The sequence below is a fragment of the Coregonus lavaretus genome (assembly GCF_964263955.1).
Source record: "Coregonus lavaretus genome assembly, chromosome: 15".
NCBI classification, from domain to species: Eukaryota; Metazoa; Chordata; class Actinopteri; order Salmoniformes; family Salmonidae; genus Coregonus; species Coregonus lavaretus.
This window is the reverse complement of record NC_140002.1, coordinates 4,955,741-4,969,118: the sequence shown is the minus strand read 5'-3', so window position 1 is coordinate 4,969,118 and position 13,378 is coordinate 4,955,741. Positions and strand designations below refer to the sequence as shown.

Below are 13,378 nucleotides of genomic sequence, written 5' to 3'. Positions count from 1 at the left end.
TGTGACCTGCTGCCATTCCCACCTGTCAACCCATTGAATGAGTCACAAAGGCCAAACAACACAGGAGGGCTATTCTTAACATCCACCACTCTGACAAACCCAGCACATCTACATGTTGTTTTTGTGCATGTGTGCACATGAGCATTGTATTGAATATTGACACACATGGACATGTGCCCACTGAAGGGCAAGTTCAAATAAAATAAAATCACATTTTAAGTGATGCAGTTTAAGACCCTGCAGTGACTTGATGTGGGACTGATACAGTGCATTCGGAAAGTATTCAGACCCCTTGACTTTTTCCATATTTTGTTACATTACAGCCTTATTCTAAAATGGATTACATTGTTTTTTCCCGCTCATCAATCTACACACAATGCCCCATAATGCCAAAGCAAAAGCAGGTTTTTAGAAATGTTTGCAAATGTATTAAAAATGTAATAATTCAATATCACATTTACATAAGTATTCAGACCCTTTCCTCAGTACTTTGTTGAAGCACCTTTGGCAGCGATTACAGCCTCGAGTCTTGTTGGGTATGATGCTGCAAGCTTGGCACACCTGTATTTGGGGAGTTTCTCCACTTCTTCTCTGCAGATCCTCTCAAGCTCTGTCAGGTTGGATGCTTCACAGCTATTTTGAGGTCTCTCCAGAGATGTTCGATCGGGTTCAAGTCCGGGCTCTGGCTGGGCCACTCAATGACATTCAGAGACTTGTCCCGAAGCCACTCCTGCGTTGTCTTGGCTGTGTGCTTAGGGTTGTTGTCCTGTTGGAAGGTGAACCTTAGCCCCAGTCTGAGGTCCTGAGCACTCTGGAGCAGGTTTTCATCAAGGATCACTCTGTACTTTGCTCCGTTCATCTTTCTCTCGATCCTGACTAGTCTCCCAGTCCCTGGGCTGAAAAACATCCCCAAAGCTAGGGCTGTTGCGGTGACCGTACTACCGCCACACCGGCGGTCACGAGTCATGAAGGCAGTCAAATTCCATGTGACCGTTTAGTCACGGTAATTAGGCTTCTCCAAGCTCTGATGCTGCTGATGGTCATTAGTAGCCTACCAAACTTGCTAACTGCCTGGTACTCAGCACTATATTGTCCTCTAATCACTCTAACAATCTAATCAAAGAGTTCATGAGAGCCCCTGAGCTCATGTTGCGCAACATTTCAATAGGCTATGCAATTGCGCCAGAAAACAGAGTGATGGCCTCTACTGAAAAGAGGAGGATCAGCTTTCTATAGGCTAGGCCTACTATATTTATTTTTCAACTTTCCTAATATTAAGCACATTGCTTATATTTACAACTGGAGTATAGCCTGCCTGGCTGGCATGAAAATAAACCACGAGGAAAAGCGTCCTCCATTCACTATTTAAGTGCATAGATTATGTTTTTTTTCCCATTGCCCTGGTTTCGATACAGGTGCATGATAATGGTAAAACAAATTTCACACATATATTATTTAGTATATGTAAAGACAAGATTAAATCAAGAATAGTCTGCTGGGTGACAATATTAGCCCATCACTTGTGAATTATATATTATCACTTGTGAATGATGCCAAGCATAAGAAACAATGCCTACATGCAAACCTCATGTAGCCTAGCCCATAGGCCTATACGTATTAATAAGGTTTGTATCACAACTAAAGTGGCCAAATAACTTCTTAAAATTAAGCACATTAATCCGCTTTACAACGGGTTTAGAGCCTAACTGGCATACATAAGCAGAGCATGAGTTTCAAGTTTGGGGAAGATAAAATCTTCACCATAAAAATGCACCTTTATAATAAAAAGCTTTACATGCATTATCACATTTGTGGTCACTTTTGATAATGGTGTTTTCCCGCTAATGGAACATTTGCGTTTAAAGCCTACTGCCGTGTGCACATTGCTGCGCTTATAATGTGAAAAAATAGCCTAATAGTTTATTAACATTTTAAGCTAAACGTTCTGATCTGTTGCGTCAGCCTCATTGAGTCAAAACGTTATTTTGATGCTAGTGGTTGTATTAATTTGGGATCTATCGCATCCCACAACTGTCCCAGACTATGTTTGGAATATTTATTTCTCACACAGAATAGGTCAACTTTTGTACTAGTGGGGGATAGTAGATTGACATAGGCTAGTGCTTTTGCTGTTCGTTAGGCCTACTCATCTTGTTGGCTGACGAAAAGTAAATATGGACAGTTCTTCCAATATCTACAATATGCACCTCGGAATTGGATAAGAATGCACGCAGTTGCGTCCCCGATGTGTCTGTCTTCACTTGTAGCCTGTGAGAAAGACCCGATCACGTGATGAAGAGCCGTATGAGTGAGATGAGAGGTGCTTCGGAGCGGGCAGCATTTAGGGAGAAGGGCTGCAAAAGGCATGGATTTATTTAGGGTGCATTATGGCCACACAAAGGGGATGCCGCCGGGAAAATCGAGGCATTATCAAGTGCTTCTCAAATTGTGAATGAGAGACTGACGAAGTGTGTACAGCCTGCGCAAAAAAAACTAAGCAGAGCTCATGCCTTTCAAGCGACTTTTTTCAAATCATCATTAGAGTTGCATCATGCAGCCTTACAATATATTTGAAATCTAAACATATAGCCCAACACTTGTAGAACAACTAAAGTTACATTAATAACACGGAATTCTAAGCAAATCCTGTCTGCTAAATGAACTAGTGTAGCCCACAGCCATTTGGCATAGCCAGATCAGGACCTAACATAAGGACAACTCAGAGTATGCTATTCTGTTCTTCTGAAATAGACTACATTTTCTTCATATCATGCTTCTTTAGATCTGTCTAAAATAAATAATGGATTTATTGTGAAGGTGTAGGCTATTTTACATGGATTTATTATACTTTTTTAATGTAGATGTTCCAAAAGGTCAGCATCAGTGGCTTGTAAGCTATGTGTGGAAGCCAGGAGATGCTAAATGTGTTTATGTTAATTAACGGTCAATTACCGTGAGACCGACAGTTATTTGCTTGACAATCACCGGCTGATGAAATTTCGTGACCGCCACAGCCCTACCCACAGCATGATGCTGCCACCACCATGCTTCACCGTAGGGATGGTGCCAGGTTTCCTCCAGACATGAAGCTTGGCATTCAGGCCAAAGAGTGGTTTCATCAGACCAGAGAACCTTGTTTCTCATGGTCTGAGAGTCATTTAGGTGCCTTTTGGCAAACTCCAGCGAGCATTCATGTGCCTTTTACTGAGGAGTGGCTTCTGTCTGGCTCCTCCACCATAAAGGCCTGATTGGTGGAGTGCTGTAGAGATGATTGTCCTTCTGGAAGGTTCTCCCATCTCCACAGAGGAACTCTGGAGCTCTGTCAGAGTGACCATCGGGTTCTTGGTCACCTCCCTGACCAAGGCCCTTCTCCCCCGATTGCTCAGTTAAGCCGGGTGGCCAGCTCTAGGAAGAGTCTTGGTGGTTCCAAACTTCTTCCATTTAAGAATGATGGAGGCCACTGTGTTCTTGGGGACCTTCAATGCTGCAGAACATGTTTTGGTACCCTTCCCCAGATCTGTGCCTCGACACAATCCTGTCTTGGAGCACTACGGACAATTCCTTCGACCTCATGGCTTGGTTTTTTCTCTTACATGCACTGTCAACTGTTGGACCTTATATAGACGTGTGTGCCTTTCCAAATCATGTCCAATCAATTGAATTTACCACAGGTGGACTCAATCAAGTTGTAGAAACATCTCAAGGATGATCAATGGAAACAGGATGCACCTGAGATCAATTTCAAGTCTCATAGCAAAAGGTCTGAATACTTATGTACATAAGTTTATTTATTTATTTGTATTACTTTTTATCGCTGCAACTACCGTACGGACTCGGGAGAAGCGAAGGTCGAGAGCCATGCGTCCTCCGAAACACGACCCTGCCAAGCCGCACTGCTTCTTGACACACTGTTCGCTTAACCCAGAAGTCAGCCGCACCAATGTGTCGGAGGAAATACCATACAACTGGCAACCATGTCAGCGTGCATGCACCCGGCCCGCCACAGGAGTCGCTAGAGCGTGATGGGACAAGGACATCCCGGCCGGCCAAACCTTCCCTTAACCCGAACGTCGCTGGGACAATTGTGCGCCGCCTCATGGGTCTCCCGGTCGCGGCCGGCTGCGACACAGCCCGGGATCGAACCCGGGTCTGTAGTGACGCCTCAAGCACTGCGATGCATAAATTAAGGTATTTCTGTTTTTATTTTTAATACATTTGCAAACATTTCTAAAAACCTGTTTCGCTTTTTCATTATGGGGTATTGTGTGTAGATCGATGCAGGAACAAATATTTAATCAATTTTAGAATAAGGCTGTAACGTAACAAAATGTGGAAAAAGGGAAGGGGCCTGAATACTTTCCGAATGAACTGTATGTCAACTATACTGTATGTGGCAACATTCAGGACAGACTTAGCCTACTTCACACGCATTCAATTAGGGAAAAGACAGAGCTAGAGAGAGAGAGAGAGCTTAAAGTCATTGTTTTAAAATGCTTATTTGGGAGGTGTCAGGGTTCAAAACATCAGTAAGAAGATTTGATTGCTAGACCGGGTGAGTGCATTTCAGATACGTATTTCTTCAGCGTGACCTCCATTTTAGTGCCACGAGACCACACCACCAGGGTCTCAGCATGCACTCTCTACTGGGCTGATGTCATCGCAGCCAGCTAAGCGAATTAGCCTTGACTCCAGTGATGCAGAGCCTTAGGGATGAATGGACAAACTGCTGCTGACTGATAAGATAAATGGATTCATAGCGAGTGTCCTAAATGGACCAGATAGTGACACTTACAGAATGGTTTTCAAACGTAAGGCAGTCCTAGTTTATGCTAGGTAGTTGGAGGGACCCTGAGGATATCCAAGCATCGATATGGCATGTAGGCTGCTTCAACCAAGTTAGGTTACTGCTGCAAGCCAAATAACAGAGGTTGGAAGGCTTTTAGGCTCTGAATTTGCACATACCCTCTTCAGGCAAGGGGCACTTGGAGCACCAGAATACAGGAGTCATGTGTAAGCAAGTACACTGGCACAAAACATTGACACACAGCCTGAAGTGTCAGTTGAAGAAGCTACTGTAACTTGTTTTGAAAGCTTATAAACTGAGGTCGAGAATGGGCCCAACAACTGTGGCCTCACAAAAATGGGTGTCAACAAGGGGGAGAAAATCATGACACACGTTAAGAAACAGAAAGAAATAGGAAAATGGAGATGCAGATTTGCTCGTCCTTAGTTCCAGGACTTTCCTCAAGGTCCCAAGGTAAGAGAGAATGTCACCATTAAGACCGATCAAACAAACGTTGAGAGGAAGCGCTTTGTGAAAAGGTGGAGACATTCAGTTATTGCAGGGCAGTCAGTGGGAAATGTCACTAGGCCGTCCACTAAACGTCACCAGACCCTGGGTGATAGTGACAGGCTAACGGGCTCTAATAAGCACCACATTCTCACAAATTAATATTGGAATGTGTCCACCAAGCATGACGGGGGACATCAGCCTGACGCGGTGGGACGATTTCTGCCCACACTTGTATGAGTGCCCAGTACCAGTTGATATTTAACCTTTTTAGCACACAGAGAGCAAGTTGGAACATTCTGCACTATAAAAATACCACAGTTAAGCATTCTGAATCCTCCCAAAGCTGAAGCTAGTCAGACATTAACCTGTGAAGCCTCATCTCCCAGAGCTTATGGATGGAAAAAAGAGCAGGGTTATTACTTATGACATCTTGTTACTTTCATGTACAGAAAAATTTAGTTACGTTTGTATTAAGAGCCCCCGAGGCAGAAAACTAGCATTATGACACTACGAAGGGGGTAAACCTAGACATTGTACTCAGTACAAACAATGTGAAGCTGCGGGGCAGGCCATGTTCAGTGTGTTTATTTAGGGTAACAACCTAGCTAATCTCCAGCTAGCCCTATAGGCCTTGTGTCAGACAGCCGCACAGAATTAGGCCATCTTGGGGGAAATAACACAGAAGGGACAATGGTGTCGGTAAAACTCAGAAAACACACAACCCTGGGCTACAAGGTCAGATCATTCACCGTTTCACACACTGGATAAAATAATGACAGCATCAACATTAAGCATAACATTTATTCAAGAACTATAGGTGACACAACAGCAGTGAAAGAAGCGATGGAATGTGTGAAGAGAGAGAAAGAAAGACCGGCAGGATGTGGAAGACAAACAATTGGTGTTCTTTGTTAGCATTGCAATGTCATGTGCATGATTGCATTCATGGCACCCACGCCTTATCACGGACACTTTACCCAGGAGCACTAGCAGTGGTCTTATTACCCAGGAGCACTAGCAGTGGCCTTATTACCCAGGAGCACTAGCAGTGGCCTTATTACCCAGGAGCACTAGCAGTGGCCTTATTACACAGGAGCACTAGCAGTGGCCTTATTACCCAGGAGCACTAGCAGTGGTCTTATTACCCAGGAGAACTAGCAGTGGCCTTATTACCCAGGAGCACTAGCAGTGGTCTTATTACCCAGGAGCACTAGCAGTGGTCTTATTACCCAGGAGCACTAGCAGTGGTCTTATTACCCAGGAGCACTAGCAGTGGTCTTATTACCCAGGAGCACTAGCAGTGGCCTTATTACCCAGGAGCACTAGCAGTGGTCTTATTACCCAGGAGCACTAGCTGTGGTCTTATTACCCAGGAGCACTAGCAGTGGTCTTATTACCCAGGAGCAGTGGCAATTACTGCACACATGGAAAGGAATGTGCTTGATAAAGCTGACAGGTAGAGCAAAAAGGCTCTATTTGTGCAGGTTGTATTATGTCATATATCTCCATTTAGCATATTATCTTCACTGGGAGATGGGACTACAAATACTGGCTTGGGTTCCAAACATTCCCCTCAGCCTTTTAGACCGCAGAACAGACATCACAGCTAAGGCCGGATTCACTACAACAAGCACAGTAAACAGGTTCCTGTTTATTTCAAAGTCTTCTTTCAAAACTATGCAGGGGAAGGAGTGACAAATTATCAACTGCCAATGATGCAATCATATTTCTGAGAAGCTTAAATATCTGAGATAGGCTAGAAATGTTTGTCTAGTGCGAATCCCAATAGCCCTAATGGTAAAATGGCGCAGGGTAACCCTACCTAGCCTTCATCAAAAAGAGGCCAGTCGCTCAGGTTACCCACCAACAGGTGTCCATCCAGGTGACATCCCCCAGCTACAACTCAAACGGCCACTCCTTTGGATGGCTGAAATTGACCTCTTTCCTCTGACAACGGATGACAGAATGGGATGGACTTCAATGTATTGTTGTCTCCTCCTTCACATATTGACAGGCTGTTTTTACATTGTTAGTCTGCTTCCTGATGAGAAGCAGAATTCCTGCGATTGTCGGCCACTCGTCACAAGGATATAAGCAGGGATTCTGGTGCTCTCATTTGGCCACTGTTTCAACAGTACTTATTCATTAGCGATAAAGCAGTGCTTAATTAGCGATAAAGCAGTGCCCACCCCTACCCCCACCCCCCCATCACAACCAGAGGCCTGAAAAAATTACAACGTTGTCCACTTAATTACAGCTCCACCTCCAGCCATAGTCCTGATTCTCAATTGATTCCCATTGTATGCCGCCAACTCCACTGTAAAACCATCATATGATGAAATTAGACTCTTAATAAATCTTAACCAACGTTCTGAAGAGTCAAGTGATTTGTAATCTCCATTGTGTGCAGTCTGCTACCGTGGCTAATTTTAACTGATCACTAAGGCCACCTATTAGAGCAGGTTCCTTCATACAGAGCCCAGGCAAAGAGGGAGAAGGCTGTGAAACAAAACACACAAAGAGATTAAACTTCACCCTGCAGCCTTGCCACAGTGCAACACTGCCTGAACTGTGTAACCTAGAATGAAAGAAAGAGAGAGAGAGAGAGAACAGATGAGAAGAATGAGATGAGGTTAGAAAAATAGGGGGAGAATAAAATACAATCTAAATCAAATTTGATTTGTCACATTGTTGGTAAACATCAGGTGTAGAATAAGCAGTGAAATACTGAATTACTGGTCCTTTACCAACAATGCAGAGTTAAAGATAAAGAATAAAACATTTAGAAAAAATATAAATAGTGACGAGGAATAACAAATAACAATAAAGAGTAAAAATAACATGGCTAAATACAGGAAGTAGAAAATAACATGCCTATATACAGGAAGTACCAGTACTGAGTTGATGTGCAGGGGTACGAGGTAATAACATGGCTATATACAGGGAGTACCAGTTACAAGTCGATGTGCAGGGGTACGAGGTAATAACATGGCTATATACAGGGAGTACCAGTAACAAGTCGATGTGCAGGGGTACGAGGTAATAACATGGCTATATACAGGGAGTACCAGTAACGAGTTGATTTGCAGGGGTACGAGGTCATTGAGGTAGCTATGTGCATATACACTTAGTGTACAAAACATTAAGAACACCTTCCTAATATTGAGTTGCATCCCCCCCTTTTTCCCTCAGAACAGCCTCAATTCGTTGGGGCATGGACTCTACAAGGTGTTGAAAGCGTTCCACAGGGATGCTGGCCCATGACTCCAATGCTTCCCACAGTTGTGTCAAGTTGGCTGGATGTCCTTCGGGTGGTGGACCATTCTTGATACACACAGGAAACTGTTGAGCGTGAGAAAACCCAGCAGCGTTGCAGTTCTTGACACAAACCGGTGCGCCTGGCACCTACTACCATACCCTGTTCAAAAGGCACTTACATTTATTGTCTTGCTCATTTACCCTCTGAATGGCATACATACACAATACATGTCTCAATTGTACCAAGGCTAGAAAAATCCTTCTTTAACCTGTCTCCTCCCCTTCATCTACACTGATTGAAGTGGATTTAACAAGTGACATAACAGCTTTTACCTGGATTCACCTGGTCAGTCTAGGTCATGGAAAGAGCAGGTGTTCTTAATGTTTTGTACACTCAGTGTAGACAGATAAAATTACTAGGCAACAGGATAGATAAGACAGTAGCAACAGCGTATGTGGTGTGTGTGTGGCGTCAGTATGCATGTGTGTACGTGTTATACACTATATATACAAAAGTATGTGGACCCGTTGATGACAGGTGTATAAAATTGAGTACACAGCCATGCAATCTCCATAGACAAACATTGGCAGTAGAATGGCCCATACTGAAGAGCTCAGTGACTTTCAACGTGGCACCGTCACAGGATAACACCTTTCCAAGTCAGTTCGTCAAATTTCTGCCCTGTTAGAGCTGCCCCGGTCAACTGTAAGTGCTGTTATTGTGAAGTGGAAACGTCTAGGAGCAACAACGACTCGGCCGCAAAGTGGTAGGCCACACAAACTCACAGAACGGGACCGCAGAGTGCTGAAGTGCGTAGTGCATAAAAATAGTCTGTCCTCAGCTGCAACACTCACTACCGAGTTCCAAACTGCCTCTGGAAGCAACATCAGCACAATAACTGTTCGTCGAGAGCTTCATGAAATGGTTTCCATGGCCGAGCAGCCGCAAACAAGCCTAAGATCACCATGCGCAATGCCAAGCATCGGCTGGACTGGTGTAAAGCTTGCTGCCATTGCACTCTGGAGCAGTGGAAACGCGTTCTCTGGAGTGAAGAATCACGCTTCACCATCTGGCAGTCCGACGGACGAATCTGGGTTTGGCGGATGCCAGGAGAACGCTACCTGCCCAAATGCATAGTGCCAACTGTAAAGTTTGGTAGAGGATGAATAATGGTCTGGGGCTGTTTTCATGGTTCGGGCTAGGCCCATTAGTTCCTGTGAAGGGAAACTTAACGCTACAGCATACAATTACAATTACGAGCCAGGCCTAATCGCCCAACATCAGTGCCCGACCTCACTAATGCTCTTGTGGCTGAATGGAAGCAAGTCCCCGCAGCAATGTTCCAACATCTAGTGGAAAGCCTTCCCAGAAGATTGGAGGCTGTTATAGCAGCAAAGGGGGGACCAACTCCATATTAATGCCCATGAATTTGGAATGAGATGTTTGACGAGCAGGCGTCCACATACTTTTGGTCATGTAGCGTAGCTATTAGCCTAGCCAACCACCACGGTTTTGGTCGCCAAGCTAAACCCCAACTACTGGAGACCAGCTTGAACACAACTAACACAACTCTACTAAAACATAACCACAGATCAAAGCAAAGAAAGCGCAGAGACTTACAGATTGATGGCTGGGGCCCATTCCATGGTAAAACGTTTTTTAAAGCGTGCAGGCTGAGTTTTCTACCAAAGCCAGGGGGAGGCGGGCGCTTCACCGGCCGATGGAAAGTCAGGGAAATCCCAAATTATATAGATTCCAGATGTCCATCAGCTAGCACGCTAGCACTAAGCCAAGGTGGAAAAAGTTACAAAACTCACGTAGCCTACTTCATAGAGAACATGCCGAGTTGACAAAACAAAAAGGAGAACAAACGAGGTACTACACAATTAGAGCAAGCAGGTATGATTTTCTTTCGTTTTGAGCCCACAGGAAGAAGGCACCAGAACCTGTTGTGCTAACGGGTTCCCACTAGATAACACAGCCACAAAGTCCATGAAGAGCACACTGCATGGCCGCACGTGCCACATAAATTGAGGTATAATAAGTCTGCTTCTTGTTTACATCACACTTCCTGTGATTGGTGGATTGTTGCTCACCACTGCCAACACTTGGTCTGGAATGTAATTGCATGCTAGCATGGCTAGTGGCTAACGTTAGCCAGTTTGAGCTAGCTACCAAGCTAGCATTCAAACTCAGTAGCACAGAGACGATCCTTCATATGATGTTGAGAAATAGTGCATTGTGGGTAGTTTAGAAGATATCCGGAAATGAGTTAATAAATATGTAATAACCCAAAAACATAACTATGTTTGTACTTATAGATAACCAGATCGTGACTACAACTAAGTTACTAAGTATTTGACCACACTGTGTTGGTACATTGGTGAGTAAAAACTCATGCTTCCTACCTTCGAAAGGCAAACCGAGTTCAAGCCGATTCTGTGTGTAGAAAAGGGTGGAAATGACGTCCGTCAGTCGCTAATGGTGGGTGGTCCCTATAACACACCGCGCCGACAGCAAGCGAACAAACGGACCCGTACTGTGCAGACCGACAATCGTTTTGGTGATTTTTCTCATTTAGAGTTAGAAGAAGCAAAGATTAGCTATTGGAAATAGAGTGGAATGTAGAAGGCTGCTTGTTTGTGAATCCTGTCCTATGTATAATGGACTGGGTCTTTGATGACATGGTTGACACAATATTGATGTACTCACGGCATCTGCCGTTGCACATTACCTGACTGGCATAAGGAGGAAAATCAAGATAAGACAGTTTCAATAGTCCATTGGCAAGATTGATTACGACAGTTGTTAAGAGTGCTCTACTAGCACTCTTAAATTGGAATTGGGATTTTTATTTGATACCTCGTGTCTCATTCGCAGCCAGTCGATTTGTAATAAACTCACTAAAATTATAGGGGAATCAATGTAACTGCCCAAAATGATCTTGTGTGTTGAGGCTTGATATCCAGAGTCCTCTCACTTTCATGACCCATCACTGCAGGAATATGACAGACCCTAACAGTAGCTCTTGCTGATTGGCTCTGACAAGTTGCAGTATGGGGGGGATTTCTCCAGTGTGCCATGTTAAGTGTACCTCCCTGAGAGAGATTGGGACTGACAGAGGCCCGCTGGAGGAGACCTGGATGTCTGACATTCCATACACGCTGCTTGGCTGTGCGCATTAAGGCAAATTCCTGGGGAGATGGGAGAAAGTCTATCACAACCTACAGTGATCTCAGGAAGCACTGTGCTTCTCAAAAGGGTCAGTGCCTCATTGATCCCTGCCCCCCTTCCTCTTTTTCTCCTCTTTAAATCATAGTTCCCCTTTCCAGTAGGACTCAGGGCCTCATCTAGACTAAGGCAATCAGTCAGTGGCTGAGTTATTGTCGGATACCCTTTGTGATCTGCAGGGTCAAGCCTCGTGTCACCACAGTGAAGGTCCATTTCTCATTTCACTGCTATGCAGCCCTCCTAGGACCTTGCCAATGGTCTCTGTAAGCCTTTGACTGCCTCACTAACAGGTTCTACTCCTTACCCACAGCTAGACCAAGTGAAAAGGGCCGGACGTTGTTGCTTTTTCTCTAGGACTTTGACTACGAAGCCCATGTCTCAGCCTTTGCAGTGTATTGAGAGCTCCGTGGGGTGTAAGCCACTGTGCTTCCCTACATGCTGGAAGTGGGTATGTCAGGGGAGGTAAGGTTTCATAGGCTGTGATGAAAAGGCGTCCGTGAAGGCCTGTCACTGGGACTTTAGATAACTGAGGCTGAAGTAATATGCTTGTGATATTAGTTTATAAAAGAGGCATTTACAGTATGCTGACATGAGGAGGGCTGGAAGTCAAGACATGGTTTCACTGTGTCTCTTCCGCCAGCTGAATTTGTATAAGCAGCACTATTTGTATTTTACCTTTATTTAACTAGGCAAGTCAGTTAAGAACAAATTCTTATTTACAATGACTGCCTACACCGGCCAAACCCGGACGACGCTGGGCCAATTGTGCGCCGCCCTATGGGACTCCCAATCACGGCCGGTTGTGATACAGCCTGGAATCGAACCAGGGGGTCTGTAGTGACTCCTCAAGCACTGAGATGCAGTGCCTTAGACCGCTGCGCCACTCGGGAGCCCATAAAAGTATGGCTAGCTTTGCCTCAGACTCTGAGTACATTGTAACAACACTCCTCAACAATTCCCCCTGTGCCCTTATACATTTACACAGACATTTAATAGTCAATCACAGTGGTCTTTCTTATCTCGCCACTTCATCTTTCTTCCTCCTATTCTCTCTCACTCAACGAGCTGTATAGGGCCGGTGATTTTAATGCATGGAAACTGAAATCCGTTTTACAAATTTTTTACCAGCATGTCACCTGTGCAACTAGAGGTAACTAAACTCTAGATCACTTTTACTCCACACATAGAAACGCATACAAGGCCTTCCCTCACCATCCCTTTGGCAAATCAGACCATATCTCCATCATCCTGCTTACAAGCTTAAACTCAAACAGGAAGTACCAGTGACGCGCTCAATACAGAAGTGGTCCGATGAAGAGGATGCCAAGCTACAGGACTATTTCACTAGCACAGACTGGAATATGTTCGGGGATTCATCCGATAATATTAAGGAGTTTACCACATCAGTCACCGGCTTCATTAATAAGTGCATTGACGACATCGTCCCCACAGTGACCATACATACATACACCAACCAGAAGCCATGGATTACAGGCAACAGCCGCACTGAACTAAAGGCTAGAGCTGCCGCTTTCAAGGAGAGGGACACTAATCTGGACGCTTATAAGAAGTCCTTCTACGACCTCCAACGAGCC

At 44.6% G+C, this 13,378-nt stretch overlaps 1 protein-coding gene across 3 annotated transcripts in view; it reads right to left on the bottom strand.

The window, feature by feature from the left end:
* Positions 1 to 13,378, bottom strand: part of LOC311142968 (protein Shroom1-like) — a 46,534-nt gene that overhangs the window by 21,287 nt on the left and 11,869 nt on the right. The window contains exon 1 of one of the 3 annotated variants that reach the window (XM_084178743.1): positions 10,173 to 10,325. The exons of the other annotated variants lie outside the window; for them this stretch is intronic. The gene's annotated coding sequence lies outside the window, so the exon portion shown is untranslated. Of the gene's footprint in view, positions 1 to 10,172; positions 10,326 to 13,378 lie in introns of those variants that run through there. 3 annotated transcript variants of the gene reach the window in all.